Source organism: Caretta caretta, chromosome 14, assembly GCF_965140235.1.
Source record: "Caretta caretta isolate rCarCar2 chromosome 14, rCarCar1.hap1, whole genome shotgun sequence".
Classification (NCBI taxonomy): domain Eukaryota; kingdom Metazoa; phylum Chordata; order Testudines; family Cheloniidae; genus Caretta; species Caretta caretta.
In genome coordinates this window covers 1,702,226-1,717,277 of record NC_134219.1, presented here as the reverse complement: position 1 = coordinate 1,717,277, position 15,052 = coordinate 1,702,226, and the positions used below count along the sequence as shown (strand labels likewise).

The window sequence follows — 15,052 nt, the reverse complement described above, 5'->3', positions numbered from 1 at the left end:
TCCCCTGTTTTGTGCCTCAGTTTCCCCATTTGTAAATGGCGGTAAGACCTCCCTCCTTCTTGGGGTGTATGAAGAATAGTTAGTGTTTGTATTGTGTTTGGAGATATCAAGCACCATGTACATGATACTTGGTTCTGTCCCCATAATGCTTCCCTCTGCCCAGTACAGGGAGAAGACTGTGTCCCCCACAGCTTGCTCCAAGGACTTCTTCTGCCCCACACTAGACAGAAGCAGATTTGGCACCTCCTGTTCACAGTGGATTCACACAATTACTTTCCATCCTTCTCCACTTAGATTTAATAATGGCTAAAGGCTTCCCTCCCCCTCATCCTCTTGCCCCCATCCCTTTGCAGGTCCCAATCCTGCATTGTCTCGGCTTCATGCACATGATGTAATAAATGACTGCAGCCTTACCCCGCCCTTGAGCATGTGTGCATGGAGCCATCCCGCTCCTTGAGTTGTCAGGCCAGGCCGGGTCCTGTCAGGGTCCCTCCCCCCCTCGTATCAGAGCCTTCATCACGAACACTGCTGAGCACAACAGTTGCCATCAAAAAGTTGACGTTTTCATTTTTCGTTGCCATACAACAGATTGTTCCCCCCGTTGATGATTTAGAGTCGAAAGTCTCTGGTCTGACACCAAGAGAGGGTTCCCAAGATAAAATAATCTCCACCAGCAGATGAAGTGACAGAAGCCCCATTAACAGCAGCATATGCCTGAACACACACACACACAGTGGGGGGGAGAGGGAGAATGCAGTAGCCCACAGAAAGAGGAGAGAGTGAGGGGGGGAAATGAAATCGCTGGTAATTAGTCTGCTGCCCTGCTAATTTACAGCATTAGTGGAACTGGGATGTGCTTCTTCCTCCTGAGCCCGGGCAGGGCTGTCCCCTGACGCAGGCAGCCATAATTACCCACATTTAACTGAGGGCTTGTAAAATCTATTTGTCTAGTAGAATGCAAATATAATTGCTGTGAATTAAATAAGGCAGCAGTATTAGCTGGGCTGTGGCCCCCATCTGATTGAGAGTGTAGAAAGTTCTGTCTCCCCCCTCCTCTCCTTGCCAGACACACCCAGAACTGAGAAGGATACTGCTTGCTTTCTCCCTCTCCTTTGGAGGTAAGGGAGGACTTGTGGGATTTCTGTGCCTCACAGCATTCCCAGCAAAAACCTTTCCCCTCTCTCTTTTTCCAATGGCAGGTCTGATCGGAGTGGATTTGCTGTCTGGGTCCATCCCAACTGTGAGTATTGCCCCTGGATGTTAACAAAAACTGTCTCCTCATTCACTTGGTTTGCAGGCGAAGTATCAAATGGAACTGGTGTCTGTGCTAGTGTGGTGGGACTTGTATTAAATTGCTTGCCTTCGGTGTCTGAGGGGGTGAGAGAGAATCAAGTGTGGCCTGCTTGCCAGCAGCATCACCAAGAGCACATAGCTTAACATTGCTCTTCCTCAGCTCTTCAGCGAATGCCCAGTTTGCCGTCCAGGAGCAACGGGGGTCCTATGAGAATGCAGACTTGTTGGAGACCAGAGGGAATTTAGCGCCTTTAAGGGCTGAGCTGGGGAGGCAGAGGATGCACATGATGTCTCTGGTGAACTCTTCAGCTACACAGTAGTACGAGTGCCACACACGTGCTTTCGGAGTGTTAGTGGGAGGTGTCTCCAGGGGGGACTTCCCCCCCCCCCCGACTTCCTACACCTCCTGCCAGGCTGTTTGATGATTCTGAAAAGCTGAAACACACCAGAGATTCTTTCTGTATTAAAAAGCCCTGACAAACTCCTCCGTTCCTGTTGTTCTTTGGCTGCCAAGCTCCTGTGTAGATGAATTCCCAACATACTTTGCAGTAGTTTGGGGGTATTGCTCTTTCATTTCTGCTTTGTTTGGACAAGTTGCTTCTCCTCCTATCTGCTCACAACAAAAATGCCTGATCTGTTGTTTGAGCAAGCTGAGGAGAGAGGAAGTCCTGCTGATGCCACAACTGCATCAGCTCGAGGGGATGGAGGACTTCTGCTCCCTTGCTCCCCATCCAATCACTAGCAAGGTGTGGTGTTTTGGGAGCTTGCTTCTATGAAACTGACACTGCCAGAGCAATTGGGGCAAGGGGGCTCCCTACTGATGCCTCTGGCTCCCCTCCAAACTCCTTGGGCCTGGATGCAAAGAACAAATCATGTGTCTGTCTTTGCTGTAGCTGCTGTTGAAATATTTTAATAGCCAATATTTTAAGCATAAAGGATTCAGAGCCTCCATCCACCAAGAGAGCAACATCTCTTCAGCCTCGGTGACTAAGTCCCGGACACATGCCCAGAGTGGGCTCCTTTTTCATATCCACTCAGGCCAGTAGGTTTTGACTCGGTGTCCTTGGCTGTTAAAATGCTTCCCCTGGCAGCCCATACTCAGAATGAGTATAATGAATGTCCATGATAAGAATATGCAAGTAAGAGTAGAGAAGTGGCATGACTTCTGTATATGGCATTAGTGAGACCATTACTGGATGCTGTGTCCATACTTCAAAAAGGATGCTGACAAATTGGAAAGGGGTCAGAAAAGATCTACAAAAAATGAGGTCTGAAAAACCTGCCTCATAGGGAGTTTAGTTTACCCAAGAGAGGGCTAAGAAGCGACTTGGTGGTGGTTTAAAAGTATAACTACATTGGGAAGAGATTTCTAATAGTAGATGGTTCTTTAATTTAGTGGAAAAAGGCTTAATGAGATCCAATGGTTGGAAACTGCAGCTATTCAAATTCAGGCAACAAATACAGTGAATGTTTATACTAGTGAGGGTAATTATAGCCATTGGAACAAATTACCTAGGAACATGGTAAATTCTCCAACACTTGAAGCACACTGATATCTGTCCAAAAGATACACTATGGCTCAAACAGGAATTCTGGGCCTGATGCAGAGATTATTGGGGAGGTTCTCTGGCCTGTGTTCTAGAAGAGCTCAGACTGTGGTCCCTTCGGGCCTTATCAGCTCTGAATAATATTTCTACAGCATTTTTACTTGGGGGCCAAAGTTACGAGTCAGACCGTGACAGAGGAAACTGACCACTGAACTGCCATTACTGAAACTAAAGGGGTTCCATGTTTCTGTTGGGGTGTATGGGGATTTGCGCAAGAAAGGGGGTGGTGTCACGGAGTCCCCGAGCGATGCTCTGGAACTGCTCCCTACGAAGCCAGGCAGGCCTCTGCTGAAGTCTCCTCTCTGGGAGCAGACTGTCTGCAGTGCAAACAGCTCACACGGCTTCCCCCTTCCTGGGTCTGACCTCGGAGCATTCAGCATCCTCTGCCCCTCCGTGCGGTTCCCCCAGCGAGTCCACCCAGGTGGAGTCCTGGGGAAGCCAGAGGGCCCTGCACCCCAACTTCGCAGTCAGACATGACTCTCAGCCAGCCAGTAAAACAGATTTATTAGATGACAGGAACACAGTTTAACACAGAGCTTGTAGGTACAGAGAACAGGACCCCTCAGCCGGGTCCATTTTGGGGGGCAGGGAGCCAGACAACCACGTTTGCACTTCACTCCATGTCCCCAGCCAGCCCCAAACTGAAACTTTCTCCAGCCCCTCCTCCTCTGGGCTTTCTCCTTTCCCGGGCCAGGAGCTCACCTGATTCCTTTGCTCTCCAACCATTTAGCTCTCACCTTGCAGGGGGGAAGGGCCAGGCCATCAGTTGCCAGAAAACAGGGTGTTGGCCATTCTCTGTGTCCAGACCCCTGCACACCCCTGCCCTCTAGGGCTCTGCAATGATCATACACCCTTATTCCACCACCTAGATACTTCAGAACTGCCTAGGGGAAACTGAGGCACCCCCACACTATTCAGAGGAAACATTAAGAACAGTCCCGCTTCGTCACAGGTGGGTATCATGAGGCAGTGCACTAAAAATTGATCTAAGAGAAACAACAGGAGGTAATGAAATCATGTCCCCAACTCTTGTGAGAATCTTGCTTTACAACAGTGGCTCCCAAACTTTTAGTTCATGTACCACTTTCTTAAACAAATTATGAAGTGAAGGATTGGCTCATCAAGCTCACGTACCACCAGTGGTACACACAGCCCCATTTGGACCCCCTCCTCTGGAAGGCACCAGAGCACTCCCTCCGTTCTCTAAAACTGGAGCTGGTTTGTAGAGGGCTTTGAGATTTGTGCAGTTCTTGAGCTTTGTAACTTGTTCTGTCATTCTGCCCATGCAGACAACTGTCTAGTGACTCCTGTGCGAGATCTCTTCATAATCTCAATCCAGTGGCTCGTGGACAGGTGCCCACCTTGTACAACCCACCTGCACAATCAGCACTTAACAGATTCAGCAGAGTTTAGGGACTGAATGGACTATGGAGACTGAATTCTCCTCTCATCCCTAGAGGTGGGCGAAGGGGAAACACAATGGCAGGGCAGTGTGTAGGAAGCTTGCCCTGCTGCTGCCTTTGCTTTGTCCTGGGGATAAAGAGTGTTGGTTACCAGTGTTTGTCCATCTGGCGCTCTTTGTCAGCATGAAATTCACTTAAATCTAAAATTAAAGCCTGGTAAGTAATTTGCCACAGGGTAACCAAGCAGCTTTCATGATCTCACTCTTCCTTCACCCTTGGATAGAGCCTTGCACTTCCATTTGCTAGCAGACATGCTGCACTGGGGGATGTATACACATCACTTCCTGAATTCCTGGCTGTGCTGATGCTGGGCAACAGATGTTCCGTGTGCTCCAGTCCTTTGGCATCATTCCTGATTGGGAGAATTTCCTGTACGGAGGCTTGCAGAGTGCAAACAATGGTTGGTTCAGTGGTTCCTCCAAGCTTTGGAACAGGTCTCTGGGCTGAGCCGGGCTAAAGCAGACATTTTATTGGGCTAGACTGAGTTCTGCATAGAAAGGGGTATGATAGGAAAGTGGAGGATTGCTGCAAACACCCACTCTGATTTGTAGGGTTAAGGCTGAGAATCACAATCCTCAGAAGAAAGCTCCAGGACAGAACGATTAAATAGGATTTTGTTGCTCCTCAGTAAGACAGGAGGATAGCAGCACCATTCCCATTGGGGCAGCCTGTCCCGCCTCTCTCTCTGCTTGATCCTTGCCCTGTGGGTAGCTTAGTGCTGGGGGCACTGGGTGGGTGGGTGTGAAGCCTTGAGCAACAGTGGTGGTGTTTCTTATTATATGAGCACCCGATATGCTGAGTGCCTCATAAACCAAGGGATGCAGGGTCCTTGGCCTGAAGAGCATACCCACTAAATGTAACTGGACCTAGCGAGTAAGAGGTCATATCAGACAAACAGGAGTGGAGGGGAAGCGGGCAGGCAAGGGTGACCAGAATACAATCATGCACAAACTCCACAGGGTTGAAGAGGGACTTACGTGGCGCTTGAGCCTTGTGCTGATCCCTTTGCGGAAAGGGGCTTCACCCTAAGTGTCATAGTTCCTGAGCAAACTTTGTTGAGGGACAGGTGAAAGCCAGCTAGCTTCCTGGATGGAGAAAAAGAGAAGCTTAGAGGAAGCATGGAATGAGAAGGGTTAATTGCAGAGAGATTTTTACCCTGTGGCATAAACACTACAGAATCTGGGCTTGCCTTCATTGGCATATTGAAATACCTCCTAAAGGGGCTTCATGTGGAAAGTTCTGAGTTTTAATCCATCTTCCTATAGAAGGGAGGAAATTATTCATAATTAAAAAGTAATAATAATGTGGAATGAAGGAACCCAGCTGTATAAAACCCAGCACAAAGAGGGGAGTGTGGGGAATCTATTTTTAATGGTTTCCACAGCAACAGAGACTTTGTTTACAGTGATTTGCGTCCTGCTCTGAGAGGCTGTTCCCAATTTACATTTACCAGAAGTTCTCTGTGGAAGGGTTCCTCTTTGTCACTGGAGGGTACTGTGGGCTCTTGGGAATGATGCCCATTGTTGTTGGATTGGGTTCCTGAAATGATGACTGCTGCTCATGAAACAGAGTGACTAAAAGCACCACCTCAAGCCAGGTGTCTGCCAGCGCATCTCGATCCTGACTTCTGACACCCTTTGGCATCTTCCTGTTCTGGGCTGACACAGTTCTGCCAATGACATTGTGGTTGTGTGATGTGGAGAAATATCATTTTCTAAGGGGTAGTCTAAGACTTGCAAATTTATCACCACCTTCAGGATTTGAACCCAGGGTCCCAGTGGCTGGCATGTGAACCTCATGACACTTTGTGAACCCCTGATTGTGTACACCCTTTCGCCTTCCATTTGCAAAGCAAATGTCGGTTGGATTCATTTGCCAAGAACATCAAATGCAAATACCTTGGTTGTTGCACAGATGGAGTAGCGGGAATTTGCACCTATGGGAAGGGAGCTGGGTAGCTGCTAAAATTCCAAAAGAACATTTACAGTTGGACTTCAGGGCCTGGCATCTCAGGCTGGGCAGAGTGAGGCTGCCAGTTGTGAGTTGCTAGAGAATAGTGCTAAAGGAGTTGGCGGATGCGATTGCGGAGCCATTGGCCATTATCTTTGAAAACTCATGGCGATCGGGGGAGGTCCCGGACGACTGGAAAAAGGCTAATGTAGTGCCCATCTTTAAAAAAGTGAAGGAGGAGGATCCTGGGAACTACACACCAGTTAGCCTCATCTCAGTCCCTGGAAAAATCATGGAGCAGGTCCTCAAGGAATCAATTCTGAACCTCTTAGAGGAGAGGAAAGTGATCAGGAACAGTCAGCATGGATTCACCAAGGGCAAGTCATGCCTGACTAATCTAATTGCCTTCTATGACGAGATAACTGGCTCTGTGGATGAAGGGAAAGCAGTGGACATGTTGTTCCTTGACTTTAGCAAAGCTTTTGACACGATCTCCCACACTATTCTTGCCAGCAAGTTAAAGAAGTATGGGCTGGATGAATGGACTATAAGGTGGATAGAAAGCTGGCTAGATTGTCGGACTCAACGGGTAGTGATCAATGGCTCCATGTCTAGTTGGCAGCCGGTATCAAGTGGAGTGCCCCAAGGGTCGGTCCTGGGGCCGGTTTTGTTCAGTATCTTCATAAATGATCTGGAGGATGGTGTGGATTGCACCGTCTGCAGGTTTCCAGATGACAATAAACTGGGAGGAGTGGTAGATACACTGAAGGGTAGGGATAAGATACAGAGGGACCTAGACAAATTAGAGGATTGGGCCAAAAGAAATCTGATGAGGTTCAACAAGGGCAAGTGCAGAGTCCTGCCCTTAGGACGGAAGAATACAATGCACCGCTACAGACTAGGGACCAAATGGCTCGGCAGCAGTTCTGCAGAAAAGGACCTGGGGTGACAGTGGACGAGAAGCTGGATATGTGTCAACAGTGTGCCCTTGTTGCCAAGAAGGCCAATGGCATTTTGGGATGTATAGGTAGGGGCATTGCCAGCAGATCGAGGGATGTGATCGTTCCCCTCTATTCGACATTGGTAAGGCCTCATCTGGAGTACTGTGTCCAGTTTTGGGCCCCACACTACAAGGATGTGGAAAAATTGGAGAGAGTCCAGCGGAGGGCAACAAAAATGATTAGGGGACTGGAACACATGACTTATGAGGAGAGGCTGAGGGAACTGGAATTGTTTAGTCTGTGGAAGAGAAGAATGAGGGGGGATTTGATAGCTGCTTTCAACTACCTGAAAGGGGGTTTCAAAGAGGATGGATCTAGGCTGTTCTCAATGATAGCAGATGACAGAATGAGGAGTAATGGTCTCAAGTTGCAGTGGGGGAAGTTTAGGCTGGATATTAGGAAAAACTTGTTCACTAAGAGGGTGGTGAAACACTGGAATGCATTACCTAGGGAGGTGGTGGAATCTCCTTCCTTAGAAGTTTTTAAGGTCAGGCTTGACAAAGCCCTGGCTGGGATGATTTAGTTGGGGGTTGGTCCTGCTTTGAGCAGGGGGTTGGACTAGATGACCTCCTGAGGTCCCTTCCAACCCTGATATTCTATGAATAGCTGTCAACATAGTAAAGTGTGCAGTGTCCCTGCCATCTTCTCTGTATTCTATTCCCATACAAGAAAGTTGTCCATGAGTGTTTTTAAAAAAGGCAGCTAGGTCAAGAATCATGCTTTGCTGGTCTCTGACTGGGTTTTCCTTGAGTAACTGGGAACCTTTGGGAACTCCACCTGGTCCCTGTGCTGGGAAGCAGGGAAGTTTGTTCCATGCTTCAACAGGCCGCCTCCTTGCTGCCGATTGTGTTCCTCATTGGTGGGAGTGCACTCTGTCTTTGCTTTTCAGCACTCCCTCTGAGTGGAAACTTTAGGGATTCTCCATCGGATGGGTGCTTTACGTCAGGACTGGTTCGCTTCCTAAAAGAGATGGTGTAGCTCCACCACAAGTTGTTTGGATTGCTGCGGCAATCACTAGGTTCTCTGGTTGGGGATCCCTGGCCTGGGGTATGCAAGAGGTTGGATGAGATGGTCATAATGATCCCTTCTTGCCTTGGAAATCTATGAAATGATTCTGTGCCAGGGAAGCAAGGAAGCAGGCAGGTCCCTTTCTACCCTGGGGACCAGCCTCATTACTCCTGCTTTACTTTGTTCCCTCTTTCTCTCTGGAATTTCACTGATGGGCAGATTTCCCTTTCTGTGTGCCCTAGGGTTGCCAGGAATCTGTTTTTTGACCAGAATGCCTCGTCAAAAAGGGACTCTGGTGGCTCCGGTCGGCACCACTGACAGGGCCATCAAAAGTCTGGTTGGTGGCGCAGCGAGTGCCCAGAACTAAGGCAGGCTCTCTGCCTGCCCTAGCTCTGCAGAGCTCCCAGAAGTTGCTGCCAGGTCCTTCTGGCCCCTAGGCTCATGGGCAGCCAGGGAGGCTCCACATGCTGCCCCCACCCCTATTGCCAGACCCACAGCTCCCATTGGCCAGGAATTGCAACCAATGGAATCTGTGGGGCGTGGATGTGAGGGTGGTGTACAGAGCCTCCCTGGCCACCCATGCACCTAGGGGCTGCACTGAAGGGACCTGGCAGCCGCTTCCTGGGATCTGCAGTAAGCGCTGCCAGGACCCCTCACCCCAACCCCCTGCCCCAACCAGGAGTCCCCTCCCGCACCCCCCCAACACCCTGCCCCAGCCCTGAGCCCCCTCCTGCACCCCAAACCCCTCATCCTCAGCCCCACCCCAGAGCTCACACCCCTGCCCCAGCCCGGAGCCCTCTCCTGCATCCCAACCCCCTCATCCCTGACCCCATCCCAAAGCCCACACCCCCAGCCTGACCCCTCCCCCACCCCTGCCCCAGCCCAGTGAAAGCGAGCGATGGAGGGAGGGGGATGGAGCAGGGGCGGGGCCTCAGAGAAGGGACAGGGCCTTGGAGTAGGGGGCAGGGCAGCGTGTTTGGTTTTGTGCGATTAGAAAGTTGACAACCCTAGTGTGCCCCCATATATTTCTGCCCTGCATGCCTCTGGCATGTGCTCAGCTGGAGGAGTCTTGGGTGTAGCAGGTTTGTCATGGTGTGATGAAGTGGGACAGTTCTTAATGTTTCCTCTGAATAGTGTGGGGGTGCCTCAGTTTCCCCTATGCAGTTCTTAAGTATCTAGGGGGTGGGGTAAGGGTGTATGATCATTGCAGAGCCCTAGAGGGCAGGGGTGTGCAGGGGTCTGGACACAGAGAATGGCCAACACCCTGTTTCCTGGCAACTGATGGTCTGGCCCTTCCCCCCTGCAAGGTGAGAGCTAAAGGGTTGGAGAACAAAGGAATCAGGTGACCACCTGGCCCGGGAAAGGGAGGAAGCCCAGAGGAGGAGGGGCTGGAGGGAGTTTCAGTTTGGGGCTGGCTGGAGACATGGAGTGAAGTGCAGACGTGGTTGTCTGGCTCACTGCCCCCCAAAATGGACCCAGCTGAGGGGTCCCATTCTCTGCACCTGCAAGCTCTGTGTTAGACCATGTTCCTGTTGTCTAATAAACCTCTGTTTTACTGGCTGGCTGAGAGTCACGTCTGACTGCAGAGTTGAGAGACAGGACCCTCTGGCTTCCCTGAGACCCCGCCTGGGCGGACTCGCTGGGGGAAGTGCACGGAGGGGCAGAGGATGCTGAATGCTCTGAGGTCAGACCCAGGAAGGTGGAAGCTGTGTGAGCCGTGTGTCCTGCAGACCGGCTGCTCCCAGAAAGTCCCCAGAGTCCTGCCTGGCTTCATGGGGAGCAGTTCCAAAGCATTGCCCAGGGACTCCGTGACACATGGTCTCCATGTATATGTGGGCCAACACCAGTTGTCTGTTCTGCTTATACAGCACGTGGCCAAGGTACTTGGGAACCCTGCCCGTCAGAGACAGTGTTCCACTAATCTCTAAAAGAACAGGAGGACTTGTGGCACCTTAGAGACTAACCAAGTTATTTGAGCATAAGCTTTCGTGAGCTACAGCTCACTTCTGGTGCTCACCTTGTTGCTTTAGTGGGTTTCATTCTAATTACAGGCTTAGTTTCTTGTTGACTGCGCAGGATGTGTGAGCTTGAACAATGAGCCCAGTTTTCTGGTGAGTCAGAACTTGAGCTTAAGCCACACAGCAGGATAAACCCAGAGTTTTCCCAACAGATATTTCCCATCTCATCTTTAAGAGGAGTAAATTGGCTGCAAGATGAAGGGTCTTGACCCCTTGTGAATGCCGGGCATGCTGTGGACTGCAGGGCAAGGATCTGACTGTCCTGTGATCAGCTTATTTTGTGAATCTATAAAAGAATGTTCTTATCACCTGCTACAGCTGATTTTCTGTGATTTGTAATGGCTTTGGGAAGCAGGTAATTGCAGCAACTGTATTACATGTGTAGGCATTAAACGGAATTGAGGGTACTTGTTTGTTAAGTAGCTGTGTTTGGGTAAAACCAGAAACATATAACTTGTATGTAATTCCAAACTCCTAGGGATGAGGAGGGGATTTGATGATGGGAGAAACAGAAAAACAAAAAGACATTCAGGCTTTTTCTCCCAGCATTGCTGCCACTTCCAAATTGGAGAGAGAAGGGGTGAGAAACAGAGGAACAGCTACACAGGTGCAGTTCAGAAATTAGGGAAGGGAAGGCTGGGAGGGTAACTCTGTGTTGGCATCTGGGGGATGGCAGGAGAACTCTGGGTGGGTACCCATTGCTAGGATAGCAGCCCGGGCTATTACACACTAGCAGCAGCAGGAAGAGAGTGGGACTAAATATCCGCAAAAGGTTCTTGGGTCTGCCAGGGGCTAGTATAAATGTCTACAAAAAGAAAAGGAGGACTTGTGGCACCTTAGAGACTAACACATTTATTTGAGCATAAGCTTTCGTGAGCTACAGCTCACTTCATCGGATGCATGCAGTGGAAGTGAGCTGTAGCTTACGAAAGCTTACGCTCAAATAAATGTGTTAGTCTCTAAGGTGCCACAAGTCCTCCTTTTCTTTTTGCGAATACAGACTAACACGGCTGCTACTCTGAAACCTATAAATGTCTAGCTCATTTGGTGGAACTATTCCTGGGTAGAGGAAAGACCAAGCAGAATTGCAGGGGGGACCCCATTTAACCTCCTACAGCTGATTTCCCCACATTTTTAGTTCTGCATCTTCTGGGCTTGGAAGCAGCTGTCTAGTCACCTTTTCCCAGTGCCACAGTGATAGATGTGTGTGGCCGAGATGAGCTGTGGCCTTGCCTGGCTCTCTTCATGCAACTCTCTGTGAATGTAGAATGCTGAATATTCTCTATGGCTTTAAGGTCTGCTAAGCAATAGCATGGGGCAGCCAGCGATGTGCTAGCACAAGAGCTCATCAGAGTGATGGACAGCAAGCGCCTCCAAGCTGCTTATGCACCACAGAACTTCATTTGCCAGCCTGAGCAGGATGCTGCAGAGACTTTAATCAGCATCCCAAGCTCTGGGTGCTCGCTCTGGGCCTCTGAGAGAACCAGGGTTTTTCCTAATCCAGGACCACAAATGCTGAGAAAAATCTGCTCCCCAGAGCTGCCCTAGAGTTGAATCCCTGTGGCCAAATGAACTAGGCTCAACATTTGTAGCCATGTAATTACAAGAGTGTCACCCCAGTGGCACTGTAGGCATGAGCTGAAACCTAGCCACCACCTGTCTCTCGGAGCAACGCCTCTCCCCTGGTCGAGTAGTTATGAGATGGGGTAGCTGCTGTCTGGTGAAAGTTGGAGCCAGTTTCCCATTATAGGTCTGTTTTTTCTTTAATTTCTCACCACACCTCATCACACCCTCCCCGCTGCCAAAAGAAACAGATAACAGATCTCCTTGAAATTCTGCATTTCCTCCCAGGGCAAGTTTTTTTTGGGAGTTTGTTAAAAATAAAGGAAGGGGGTGTAAAGTGCCGCTGCTCTGAATGTTTCCCTGAAAGCTGTTGTGGAAAGATTTTCACATTCTATTTGGCTCATGAAATCAGTGAACTGTTCCTCTGCGACAGGCAATTCAGAGTCCATATGGGGGAGAAGACGAGTGCTTGGAGACAACAGAGCAATGGGTTACCCCAGGGCTCTGTGATTTCTCCAACCCTCTTCAACCTTTATATCAGTGACTTGCCAACCACAGAGTCACAAAAATTCATTTACACAGACGACGACTGTTGCAGTACCCAGGCCCTGTCGTTCCATGAGCTTGATGCCACCTTAAACTGGGACATGGTAAAGTTAGCTGGCTACTGTAAGACTTGGCACCTCCAGCCAAGCATCATAAAAACAGTGTCCAGTTTGTTCCATCTTCATCACACCAGCGCAACCCGAGAACTGAATGGTCAGAAGGTGAAGCATGAAGTAGAACTGGTCTATCTAGGTGTGACCTTAGACCACACACTGAGTTACCATGCCCATCTGAAGAAGACAGCAACTAAAATTAAGACACGCAACAATCTTCTTAGCAAGCAGGCAGGTTCATCATGGGGTGCTCGTGCTCCAACTCTGCGGACATCAGCTCTTGCCACCTTATATTCAGTGGCGGAGTACTGCACGCCAGTTTGGAGTTGATCATCACACACCAAACTGGTGGATACACAGTGTGACGGGGCAAGGCCAGATGGCTATAGAAAAGTAGTGGGAGATAGATATATTAGCTCCAGGCTAAACAAATCCCTGGTACCAGGATAAGTGAAATGGCAGCTGCTCCAGGTCACTTAAGACACCTGGGGCCAATTAAGAACTTTCCAGAAGGCAGGGAGAAGGCTAGGTTGATTGGGACACCTGAAGCCAGTCAGGGGCTGGCTGAAACTAGTTAAAAGCCTCCCAGTCAGTCAGATGGGGGTGCATGTCAGGAGCTGTGGGAGGAAGCTGTGCTGTTGGAGAGGCTGAGTAGTACACACCATATCAGGCACAAGGAAGGAGGCCCTGAGGTAAGGCTAAAGTGGAGCTTGAGGAAGTGAGGGCTGCTCTGGGGGAAGTAGCCCAGGGAATTGTACATGTCATGTTTCTAAAAGGTCAGCTACCATAGCTGATACTATTAGGGACCCTGGGCTGGAGCCCGGAGTAGAGGGTGGGCCCAGCCCCCCCGCCCCCCTTTGCCCCCTGATTAATCACTGAGACTGGGAGACAACAGAGACTGTGCAAGGAAGGATAACTTATCATAGAATCATAGAATATCAGGGTTGGAAGGGACCTCAGGAGGTCATCTAGTCCAACCCCCTGCTCAAAAGCAGGACCCATACCCAATTAAATCATCCCAGCCAGGGCTTTGTCAAGCCTGACCTTAAAAACTTCTAAGGAAGAAGATTCCACCACCTCCCTAGGCAACGCATTCCAGTGTTTCACCACCCTCCTAGTGAAAAAGTTTTTCCTAATATCCAACCTAAACCTCCCCCACTGCAACTTGAGACCATTACTCCTTGTCCTGTCCTCTTCCACCACTGAGAATAGTCTAGAACCATCCTCTCTGGAACTACCTCTGAGGTAGTTGAAAGCAGCTATCAAATCCCCCCTCATTCTTCTCTTCTGCAGACTAAACAATCCCAGTTCCCTCAGCCTCTCCTCATAAGTCATGTGTTCCAGACCCCTAATCATTTTTGTTGCCCTTCGCTGGACTCTCTCCAATTTATCCACATCCTTCTTGTAGTGTGGGGCCCAAAACTGGACACAGTACTCCAGATGAGGCCTCACCAATGTCGAATAGAGGGGGACGATCACGTCTCTCGATCTGCTCGCTATGCCCCAACTTATACATCCCAAAATGCCATTGGCCTTCTTGGCAACAAGGGCACACTGCTGGCTCATATCCAGCTTCTCGTCCACTGTCACCCCTAGGTCCTTTTCCGCAGAACTGCTCCCTAGCCATTCGGTCCCTAGTCTGTAGCGGTGCATTGTATTCTTCCGTCCTAAGGGCAGGACTCTGCACTTGCCCTTGTTGAACCTCATCAGATTTCTTTTGGCCCAATCCTCCAATTTGTCTAGGTCCCTCTGTATCCTATCCCTGCCCTCCAGCGTATCTACCACTCCTCCCAGTTTAGTATCATCCGCAAATTTGCTGAGAGTGCAATCCACACCATCCTCCAGATCATTTATGAAGATATTGAACAAAACCGGCCCCAGGACCGACCCCTGGGGCACTCCACTTGACACCGGCTGCCAACTAGACATGGAGCCATTGATCACTACCCGTTGAGCCCGACAATCTAGCCAACTTTCTACCCATCTTATAGTGCATTCATCCAGCCCATACTTCCTTAACTTGCTGACAAGAATACTGTGGGAGACGGTGTCAAAAGCTTTGCTAAAGTCAAGATACAATACATCCACTGCTTCTCCTCACCTCCCTCGCTGGCTTATGATGAAATGGCTCAGTAGACTGTAACCCTTGTCTCTAGAGAGAGAAGAGTTACGTGGAGGGTCACAGCCTCTGAGGCTAGCAAAATCCTCCAGGAAACGCGGGACCCATGGAGGCAAGGACAGAGCTTTGTCACAACAGTTACATGCCACCATGTGCATCATCTCTGGCACCCTGCGTCTGACTCCACTCCCATGGCTTCCAGTTCTGAGCAATATTGCTCCTCCTTATATCAGATGAGAGGTTGCCACTGGCAAGTTAGTTGAGAAGTTCGCGCCAACTCAATGCACTTGCTGCTGTACAATGACCTTTTTAAACCACATTTGCCGTCACATCGCCCATCCGCCATGCCAGGATGTTAGGGCAGAAACACT

The 15,052-nt window shown here is 49.7% G+C and overlaps 1 protein-coding gene across 23 annotated transcripts in view; it reads left to right on the top strand.

Moving 5' to 3' along the window:
- RBFOX3 (RNA binding fox-1 homolog 3) overlaps positions 1–15,052 on the top strand; it is a 353,230-nt gene that overhangs the window by 132,724 nt on the left and 205,454 nt on the right. For 19 of the 23 annotated variants that reach the window (XM_075119157.1, XM_048819358.2, XM_048819344.2 and 16 more), the window contains one exon: positions 1,200–1,240. The exons of the other annotated variants lie outside the window; for them this stretch is intronic. The gene's annotated coding sequence lies outside the window, so the exon portion shown is untranslated. The remainder of the gene's footprint in view (positions 1–1,199; positions 1,241–15,052) is intronic. 23 annotated transcript variants of the gene reach the window in all.